Here is an 11,618-nt window from a genome sequence, read left to right as displayed (position 1 = left end):
TCATGCAGTGAAGACAGTTGCAAATGGTGAATCCATCTATCTGCATGGGTTTATGAATGAGGTGACTTCCCTTGTAGGTTTGTGATATTAGAGCTAATAAGGGATTTAGTGGTGGCTGTGGACAAATCGGGGAAGATACAATACTAGGAAACCCTAGTCAACACAACAGGCTATGAGGCGGTCAATCACTTTTTGACAGGGTTATTATGCATGTAATTATTTCATTTATTTACAAAGGGGTAATTGTTACACTATTTTGTGTAACAATGTGTAACAATCAAGCATTCCTACTGGACGATTAACGTATAATGTGATTTTGAATGATGTATCAAAACCCCCCTGCTTTTGTGTTCCAAGCAGACGCCCACAGAAAGTGATGCAGTGCAGAAGCATGGTGGATCCATGTTGCAACAGAGCTTAAGGCTGAAATGTTTCATTAGAGCACATGGAAAATGGACTTTGTGCTGTATGACTAAGTGATAACATATGGACTCCAGCCCGCTGGCCTGTGTCACTACTTGTGTCCCTTTTTGTTTGTTTTGTATGTTGTATGATGGTTCTAACTAACATGGATTTTAAGCTAAACGTAAGAGAAAAGGATCTTTATGTAAATGAAATATGGAGACGATGAAATCGAATTGAATTGAGAAACTTTGTGCTGAAACCTTGGTAAACACCAGTCCTTAAAATAAATGTGTTGAACTGTCCTTTTGTTGTCTGCCTCTGCCTTCACACTGCCTGCTCAACCCAGACCCAGATCCTGTCACTTTTCTACCTTGTGACATAGTCAGAAGACAGGGTTAGCATGATTATCTGAAAACCTCATGTCGGAATATCATTTGGCTCCAATTTTTCTCGGCAGAATGTTATTCGAGGAAGGCTAAAATAGCTCACTGCAATAGCGCAAAGACAATCATATAGAATTAGCATTACTTGTGGCCCTCCATCTCTTGACGTCTATGAGATGGAGCCAATTTTTACCCCAGGGACAAATAGTATGCCCCACCCCCATCCCTCTTAGTCATCATACACATGAATAAGGTCATAGTGTCCTGACCACAATTACCAGCTATAAGCTGAATTGCCATTTCTGCTGCAGTATTCAGGAGATAGTGATGGCTCAGGACTTCCTCCCTACTCTCCGTACTTTAACTGAGCTCAGCAAGGCAAGGCGGGAAGGCAATAAGCAATTTCACAAGTGTTCTACTCAAATCAAATCAAATTGTATTAGTCACATGCGCCGAATACAACGGGTGTAGACCTTACAGCTTACTTACGAGCACCTAACCAACAATGCAGTTAAAAAAAATATGGATAAGAATAAGAGATAAAAGTAACAAGTAATTAAAGCGCAGCAGTAAAATAACAATAGCGAGACTATATACAGGGGGGTACGGACACAGAGTCAATGTGTGGGGTCACAGGTTAGTTGAGGTAATATGTACATGTAGGTAGAGTTACTAAAGTGACTATGCATAGATGACAACAGAGCGTAGCAGTGGTGTAAAGGGGGGGGGGGGGACATGTCAGGGCGGTCTTTTCAAACAGCTCATTCACTTAAAGGGCATTATCATAATTTTCACAATTTCACAGTATTATTGCAACCTCATAGTGTAGAAATTAGGTTGTAATACACCTATCTAGTATTGGGTCAGACCACCCTTGACCTTCAGAACAGCTTGAATTCTTTGGGGCACGGAAACATTGGTCAATTGGTATCAAGGAACCTAACGTGTGTCAGGAAAACATTCCCCACACCAGTACACCACAGCCATCAGCCTGTACCATTGACACCAGGCAGGATAGGGCTGTGAATCCTGACTCTGCCATCAGCATGACTCAACAGGAACTGGGATTCGTCAGGCCAGGCAATGTTTTTTCCACTCCTCAATTGTCCAGTACTGGTGATCACGTGCCCACTGAAGCCGCTTCTTCTTGTTTTTAGCTGACAGAAGTGGGACCCGGTGTGGTTGTCTGCTGCATTTAAGTACCACAGTATGAGTCATACTACCCATACACAACCTAGCCGTAAAACACGGAAATGGTTCCAATAATTTTTTCGTTATACATTTTTGCGTTGGGGATTTTAGAATTACTTCATATAAGGTCTGTGCTTCGTGTAGGTTTACCCTGGTGTGACACTTTGATAACCGTGCAAATCTCTCTCGGACAAGGTAACTTTGATCAATATATTCGCCTGTAATTACCCCTACAAATTGAAATGCTAATTAGCCGCTAATGTGGCTCGCATACAGAACTACACATCTTGATGCAAGCTTTGACATCATCTCTCAAGGCACATTTCTGAATTTAAATTCTTCGACTAGTAGCAAATAACCTAGCAAGTAAATAAGAATTTGTTCTTAACTGGCTTGCCTAGTTAAATAAAGGTTAAATAAAAAATATATTTTTTAAATAAAGTAGATATTATAGCCTTTTTATTTTCTCATGTAAATAATTGATTGTGTTTCTAATGTGTATTCTTGTTTAACATTTTTCAAATTATCTCGCTAGCTACCTTTGCATTTTTTTATTAATTACATTTTTTGAATTACCCTCTGGCCTTTGTAGCGAACTAGCTAACCTTAGGTCTCTTCGTCGATCAGAAGCAAGGATGGTTCTGTGCTATGTACTGGATTGTAACCACTACTTCGATTTCAGCGTTTTCCAACCTCTGTAAGCGAGAGGCGTTGCTGGAGAAGTGTGATAAGGTAAACCCTGTTTGCTAGCAGCTAACAAGCGATTTTGGTTAGGTCAAAGATCTGTGGTTAGCTAGGTGCTCATGAAAATGAGCTAGATACCCACCGACTGTAGTTGCATGTTCAACGCACATCACCTTCCTTACAAGTAAAAAAAAAAACAGCATAGGCTAGCGTAATGACTGTTTAAAAATCACAGTTATAAATTCCCACTGTGCCCATGATAAAATGCAATGTGAATTGTACTACTGAATAAAACTGTGAGGAAATGCACTCAGACCAGCCATTGTGATTAAACTTACGTTAACTACATTACTTTGGTTGGCTGCTTTGAGCAAAACTTGTATGTAATATAATCTATTCTGGGAGTCTATTGTTTGTGTATGATCTTTATTCTTTGTCACTTGTTTTTCAACAATGTCAGGTACAGGCAGGGATGACTTGGACCTTCATCAAGTAAGACACAGGGGATAATTTGAACATCACAGATATATATTCCCAATGTGCCCATGATAAAGTTAACTACATTACTTTAGTTGGCAGCATTGAGCAAATCTTGTATGTAATGTAACCTATTCTGGGAGCGTAGTGTGTGTGTGTGTGTGTGTGTGTGTGTGTGTGTGTGTGTGTGTGTGTGTGTGTGTGTGTGTGTGTGTGTGTGTGTGTGTGTGTGTGTGTGTGTGTGTGTGGGTGTGTGTGGGTGTGTGTGCGTGTGTGTGTGTGTGTGTGTGTGTGTGTGTGTGTGTGTGTGTGTGTGTGTGTGTGTGTGTGTGTGTGTGTGTGTGTGTGTGTGTGTGTGTGTGTGTGTGTGGGTGTGTGTGTGTGTGGGTGTGTGTGGGTGTGTGTGGGTGTGTGTGAGCTATGTGGAATATTTTTGGACCACTGGCTTCCCTGAAAACAGGTTCTGACAGGAGAAGCAATATGAGTCTGTAAGAGTGTGTAAGACAGAGAAAAGAGGACTTCAGATCATGGATTGGGCACATAAGGTCTCTGATTGCGCTGTTGAACGGTAGCTGACAGTGTCGGCTAGAGATGACGTGCAGGAGCTTCCTGCAGGAATTTGTAGTCTTGCTGAGGTCTTCTCTGTTTCTAATTAGCATTTTTAATTTTTGAGAGTAAATTGAGGGGAATATATTGGGAAAACTCACCTTGTCCGAGAGAGAATTACATGGCTATCAAAATGTCACACCAGGGAAAGCCGACACGAAACACAGACCTTATATGAAGTAGGTCTAAAATTCCAGATGCAAAAATGAATTGGGAAAAAACTATTGGAACCATTACCGCGGTTTACCTCTAGGTTTTATGGGTATTATTATGAGTCCACTGTGCCGAACTATAGCCCGTCAGTGACAAGGACGGACGAGTTGTGTGTTCCGAGATGCCGTTCTGCACACCACTGTTGTAGTACGCCGTTATTTGCATGCTTGTGACCCGCCTTTTAGCTTGCAAGATTCTTGCCATCCTCCTTCGATCTTTCATTAACGAGCTGTTTTCGCCCACAGGACCCCCGCTGACTGGATGTGTTTTGTTTTGTCGAGCTTGAAAAGCCCAGGAGCCCGCCCGTTTCTGAGATACTAGAACCTGCACGCCTGGCACCGACGATCATACCACACTCAAAGTCGCTTAGGTCACTTGTTTTACCCATTCTTTTTTTAATATATTTTTTATTTTTTTAAATAAATGTTATCCCCTTTTCTCCCCAATTTTTCGTGGTATCCAATCGCTAGTAATTACTATCTTGTCTCATCGCTACAACTCCCGTACGGGCTCGGGAGAGACGAAGGTCGAAAGCCACGCGTCCTCCGAAGCACAACCCAACCAAGCCGCACTGCTTCTTAACACAGCCGCCTCCAACCCGGAAGCCAGCCGCACCAATGTGTCGGAGGAAACACCGTGCACCTGGCCCCCTTGGTTAGCGCACTGCGCCCGGCCCGCCACAGGAGTCGCTGGAGCGCGATGAGACAAGGATATCCCTACCGGCCAAACCCTTCCTAACCCGGACGACGTTAAGCCAATTGTGCGTCGCCCCACGGACCTCCCGGTCGCGGCCGGCTGCGACAGAGCCTGGGCGCGAACCCAGAGACTCTGGTGGCTGTTTTACCCATTCTAACGTTCAATTGAACAGTAACTGAATGCCTCGATGACTGTCTGCCTGCTTCATATAGCAAGCAACGAACAACAGGGCGGGTGTATCTAATAAACTGGCCACTGAGTGTATATAAAACAACATGTTTTAAAGGCCAGTGCGCTGGGCCTTGATCGCAACAGAAGGTTGACATTGTTCCCATTTGGTCACTTCATAATGACTTCGTCATAACCGTGCTCTCTGATTCGTCCCTTCATACCGTAGTAAACAAAACACCCCGGGGATGTCCCCGAGACATGCCGGGAACGAGGGAAATAAGGTGGACCATGACACAACATCCTGACGACTTTTGGAGACTATTTCAGGACGTTCTGGGGACGTCCTAACAACACATTTTTGTTGCTGTGTCTGTCATTGCATGACCTGTTTGGTTGAACTGTTTTTATTAATCTCAGTAGTGTATATTTATTTCCATTTTAAAGAGGCTTCTTCCCCATTTTCTTATCATTTAGAAATATGTGGTCATTTTTAGGTAAGAAAAGGTTATTAATAACCTACATATATTTTTTATAATAACCTACATATTTTTTATAATGTACTATTAGATTAAATTACTATGTTCAGGCACCATGAAGATCGATGGTCAAAGATGAATTAACGGCTGCTCTCACTCCCATGAATCCATCTTCCTCCTGTCATGTCAAACATTACCACAGTGGTTTGGACATCACTCATTCAAAATGGACTTGGTCACTGTGGTGCATATTGTAGGTTTGGCCCCAGGTCTAGACCAACCATCACCTTGTCCACAAAACCATGTGTACAGTAGTTATACCATCCCTGAACAGCCCCACTCTGTCTCTCTCTCACACTCTTTCTCCCTGTAGCTTTTTACCATTATTCTACAAATTACTGTTCCATTAGATTAAATTACTTTATGAAATGCTTGCTTCTTGAAAGCCTCACAGGCTCACACCTGCTAATTAAGTGCTCTCTTGTAAATTAGAGTTTTACAAGGGCTTTTGCATATTCTTCGGGAAGCATTAGCTAATTGAGTGGAATGACATGTTCATTGTCTTTGTTCATTGTCTTGAAACTCAAATGAATAGCCACGATCCAAGACATAACCATAAGCAACAATAATTAAAATCAATGAAAGGTATGGCAATATACAGTATATTAACTATTAATGTGTAGATGTAATCCATTATTATATCTTGATCTCTCCTGGGTTATCAAAGTAATCCCATACATTCACTGAAACTTTACCAAAGCACAGATTAATTAACGGCTGTGGAAATGGAAGGCAGAGAGATAGAGGGAGGGAGAGAAAGGGAGAGAGAGAGATAGGAAGAGAGAAACAGAGAAAGAGAGAAACAGAGAAAGAGAGGGAGAAAGATAGAGAGGGGAGAGAGTAGAGGAGGCTAAGAGAGGCTATACCTGTCGAACATTAAAACAATACTCAATTCACTTCATATTAATGTCCTAAAGCCAGAGTGCGTGAGTGAGGGAGCTAGAGCGTGAGTGCAGAGTAAAGCGAGAGTGAGTAAAAGCTATTTTGGACCAGGTACAAGGAAAGGCTTTTACACGGAGAGTGGTTAATGCACACAGTACCCTTGTCCAGCCTGCGTTGCTACACTACGGTTGCTGTACATTGACCAACTCACATACAGTCCACCAACAAAATGGCCGATAATAGTGTGACATCGCACAGATGTCAGTCAAAGAAACCTGAGAGACGTAGCTTAGGAAAAAGGCTTCCAGCCAAGACATTGACAGTAAATTGTCCACACGTTCCTTTTTTCCTCCTTGATTAGGGTTGCAAAGGGAGGGAATGTTACTGGTAACTTCCGAAATATACCAGTAAACTACGGAATTTTAGGTAAATAACATGTCAAATATATAAAATAATAAAATAAGATATTTTAAATATGAAAAATTGAATGGCAATGCTGTAAAATAGTATCCTAAAAACCAACCCATCAATTTAGTGAATACCGTTTGTGTTCAACATGAGGGTTTCAGCGTGTGATATCCTTTATATTTTAACACACTTTGATTTATTTAAGTCTATATGTCTTCGTTGTAAATGTTTTGGGGCCAGACTGTTGTCATTGTTGATTAGATGCTTTTTTAAAATTAATTACGCTATTAATTCTCTTGAACCATGTGGTCTTTCCACTAGAAACTCATGGACAATACGGACACATAAAGATTAAGATTTTTTTTTAAATTACATGATTTTTAAAAAGTTATTAAAGTTTAAATTACCAACATTTCCATAGATTGCCAAAAAGTATGTTCTTTACTAAAATTACTGACAATTCTGGCAACTTTGGTAAATTACTGGTAGTTTTGCAACCCTATCCTTGATATGAGGAGCTTGAAATGCAGGATTCTGAAAAGGAAAATGGAGCATACGGATTTTTGATTGGCACTAATGAGTAATTACACTGAAGCAGCATATAGAGTAGGATTTGAAATTGCTTAATGCTACTGATTGAGTGGAACAGAGAAAACTCAGAGAAAAGCTCAGGTGGTTGTGAAAGTGCCCTAGACAGTACTTCATTACCTTCAGTACTAGACCACCCACTCTCAATTCCCCTTGTATTCTCCTCTCTCCTCCTCCGACTAGGTTTTATAGAATGCCCACAATCTGTCTCCCCTGTGAAGCTTGAGAAATGCGTCCTTGGTTTGATCAACAGGGGGAGGGATTGTTCTATTCTAGACTTCCTTCAGAGACATCCTACCCAGATACTGTATGTCCTGTCCTTGATACTCCAAGAATCCAATTTCAATTTTCATTTCATTCCTCTTGCTAAATCTTAAGAAATTATTGTTATTGATTGTTTTTCCCCAGCTCAACCGGTTGTTATGTGAAGCCTCATTGCCAGTATCTTAATGTTAGATCAGAATACACGGCCTGCGACATGGACTCTGAAAACATGGTTTTATCTCCAGATCTGAGGGTAGCGGGAACAACACCATCGACATCACTGCTCTGGTCGTACAAAGTCTCTCCTCCGATCGATGGGTGTAGCCGTCTCAAATTCATCACTCTTCTCCTCTTTTTTTCCCCCTCTCTCTATCCTAGCCGTATTATCTTATTTTCCATTTGTTTCTCTCCATGGTAGTGGCCCAGCATCAACACCCACCCAGCCAGACAGTAGTGCCCTGCCCTCGCCAGTGTGTATATGAGTGAAACTCACATGGGTAAACCCAGGATCGATACCCAGGCTGGAGCAGGGCAGGGTAAGGGTGAGTGTAACCCAAATCCCCCACTCCTCTCTCATTAGGACCAGGGACACCAGAGGCCCTAGCTGCCTCATGCAGATGAGCTGAAACTCAAGGAGCTATATGAGAGAGGAGCAGTTAGCTCCAGGACTAATGAACACACGTCTCGCTATTCTCTCTTTCTTCCCTCTATTTGTCGCTCCCTCCTCTCTTTCCCTTTCTCTTTCTCTCTATCTCTCTCCCTTTCTCTCTCTCTCTTGTTCCAGTTTTCTCTCTCATTCTCTCTTTCTTCCCTCTATTTGTCGCTCCCCCCTCTCTTTCCCTTTCTCTTTCTCTCTCTCTCTCCCTCTCTCTTTTCTCTCTCTGCTTCACACACAGGTTCCTCTGTATCACTCATTCTTTGTCTCTGGCACCTCTTGGACATATACCACAGGCTCAGGTTTAATGTTGGGACTAAGGGACAATAGATGGAATATACAACTTATCAAAACTTTGAAAAAAAATCTCTTTCTGTTTTCTTTCTCACTTTCACTCTCTCCAGCCCTCCTCCACCTCCTCCTTCTCTCTCTCTTCCCTATGATGTTATTCACAGCTAATATTCAAATGTTTACAGCGATAGAAAGAAGGTTGTAACTCCATTAGTAGATTGAAAGATGAGAATAAACGGCCATTGTCCGTACAAGTTGTTGCTTTGACCCCTCTTATTCATGTCATATACATCAGTGCAAGGATCAAGCGAAATAAGGGATCATACAAGGAAATGCTATTCAGTTATACTTGAATAGGCAACAGCAACCAATAAGCCAATGTGAATAGAAAATACTCTCTACCAATAGGAAAGTGAATTTGCAGTGAAGAAATTGATTGTGTATTGACGCAAAGTTTGTACTGTAGCTGACATCAAATTAAATAAATGGAAGATAACAGATTTGGATGGGCTTTGAGCGTAGGTAGATGATTAGGTAGTAATCCTAGTTCTATGTACATATCTACCTCAATTACCTCGTACCCCTTCACATCGACTCGGTACTGGTACCCCGTGTATATAGCCAAGTTATTGTTACTCATTGTGTATTTATTATTACTTTCATTATTACGTGTTTTACTTTTCTATTATTTCTCATTTTTTTCCCTCTCTGCATTGCTGGTGAAGGACCCGTAAGCATTTCACTGTTAGTCTACACCTGTTGTTTATGAAGCATGTGACAAATACAATTGTGTTTTATTTAAACTCCCATTTTGAGGTCCAAGGCCAATCGCCTCCCATCGACAGAGAATATGTTCTCTCACTGATGAATCTCAGTGCTGATTTCAAATCAACAGAGATTTTTTTCAACCCATTCTAATCTATTCTGAAACTACATTTAGCTAAAAACCAAATCATTTATTCATACAGATGATCCGTGTAACGGCTGTCGCTCTCCTCATCCTCGGATGAGGTGAGGAGAGAAGGATCTTCAGACCAAAACGCAGCTTCAGGGAAATAAGCCATCTTTATTATAAATACGACGGCAACACGAAACAAAACAAAACACTTTCAAAACTACAAAAACAAGAAAACGACGTAGACGACAAAACCTGAACATGAACTTACTTAACTGAAACGTAAAACTCACGGACAGGAAACAGACTACATCGAAATGAAACAAACCGAAACCAGTCCCGTGTGGCGCAACGACATACACAAACACAGGAGACAATCACCCACAAACAAACAGTGAGAATGCCCTACCTAAATATGACTCTTGATTAGAGGAAAATGCAAACCACCTGCCTCTAATCAAGAGCCATACCAGGTAACCCAAAACCAACATAGAAACAGATAACATAGACTGCCCACCCAAAACACATGCCCTGACCAAAAACACATAAAAACAACATAAAACAGGTCAGGACTGTTACAATCCGTTTCACATTGAAAATCTATTTTACAAGAGAGACCTGTTATGTCCCAGGAACGAAGTAATCAAACACTTCTAATCTTACCATCTAAAGCATTTGTATCTCAATCCAATATTGTGTTTTTGTCCTGCTATATATACGTTTAACCTATTCCCTAATATGTTTGGACCTATCAAAATCGAAACCCACCGGACCCCTCTGATAGTTACTGTATATATTCAATAAGACATAAGTGCTCTCCTTACAGTTTGTTATACATTTTCCCCTCATTCTATTGATTCCTCGGCCCAGATCTCCAGCTCTATCTTTGGGAGCATCATTAATAATGTTTTTTAGCTGGAGAGTCGTGCCCCTGGGGTACACACTCTATAACTGAATTAGACACAAGGAGAGACCTACAGCACTCATGAATGCACATGAACACACACACACACACACACACACACACACACACACACACACACACACACACACACACACACACACACACACACACACACACACACACACACACACACACACACACACACACACACACACACACACACACACACACACACACAAACATAGTGCAAGTGTTTTAAGCAGGGCACTACAGCAAAGTACACAACACTCATAAATAGTTCTAGGAAAGGTCCATATTTCAGAGAAACATATTGAGGGAAAATTACAAGCATGTACCCTACCGATTATTCAGTGGCAGAGTAGTTGAATTTATCAATGGGATAAGTAATTACTAACCTGTGGATAACATTGATTAAATCATATATTGATTCATTTCATGATTTATTTTTGAGGTAAAGATTTTCATAGCCTGGATATGAACCATGTAACTGGAACAACAGATTTCGTTCTGTACTCAGTCTTTCACTGCAAGTTTTTGATATTCTGTGTGTTGGATACTCTAAGTTTCCAACAATGTCTTTAGCAAGACGTTTGTCAAGACCAGGAGAAAGGAATGTGAAGCCTCAGTGGGCGTCCATCCCAGGTGACTTAAGTCTGTTCCTGCCAGTTCCACAAGGATGCTTGGTGCGTGACTTGGAATGAGCTGCGTCACTGATCTGACATGTCTGGATTGGATGAAAGCAATGCAATGGGAGCCTTGCTCTCACCTATCCAATCATGTTAGATCAATCATTGAGTCAGAGAACATCAAGAGGAAGTCTTGCTAACACATCCCATGCACTCGTGCACTTCCATTAACCCTATCACGATACAATGAGACTTCTGATCAACATCAGAATGGAGAATATTGATGAATCATTTCAGCATGATGTATATTGTAAAGCATCAAAACTCGCATCTGTTCAAACTCGCTTTTGCATTATCATTGATTCATTATGAATGGTTCAATCTATGGGATCACACTCCAGTAGAAAAAGAAGCAGACAGTAGATAACCCACAGTAGAGTGAGTGGCAGGCTGTGAATACTGTAAATTGGCTCTGGCAGTGAGGCGTTGAATAGAGTGCCAAACCCTGGGGCTCAATGCCTCAATCACATGTCAAATGCGTTTCATTGTTAGAGTCCTACTTCCACACAGGCCCCAGCCCAGCCCACCGGCTGACAGAGAGCGTCCTATATGGGGCTATAAAGCTGCCAATTGGCCAGGATGGATGGGCCGGGTCCATATGGGTGTGAGGGTTGGCCCACCAGAAGCCTGGCAGTCATTACCGTTGATTGATGCTCTGATTC

Source organism: Salvelinus alpinus, chromosome 4 (assembly GCF_045679555.1).
Source record: "Salvelinus alpinus chromosome 4, SLU_Salpinus.1, whole genome shotgun sequence".
Lineage (NCBI taxonomy): Eukaryota > Metazoa > Chordata > Actinopteri > Salmoniformes > Salmonidae > Salvelinus > Salvelinus alpinus.
This window is presented reverse-complemented; position numbering follows the sequence as displayed.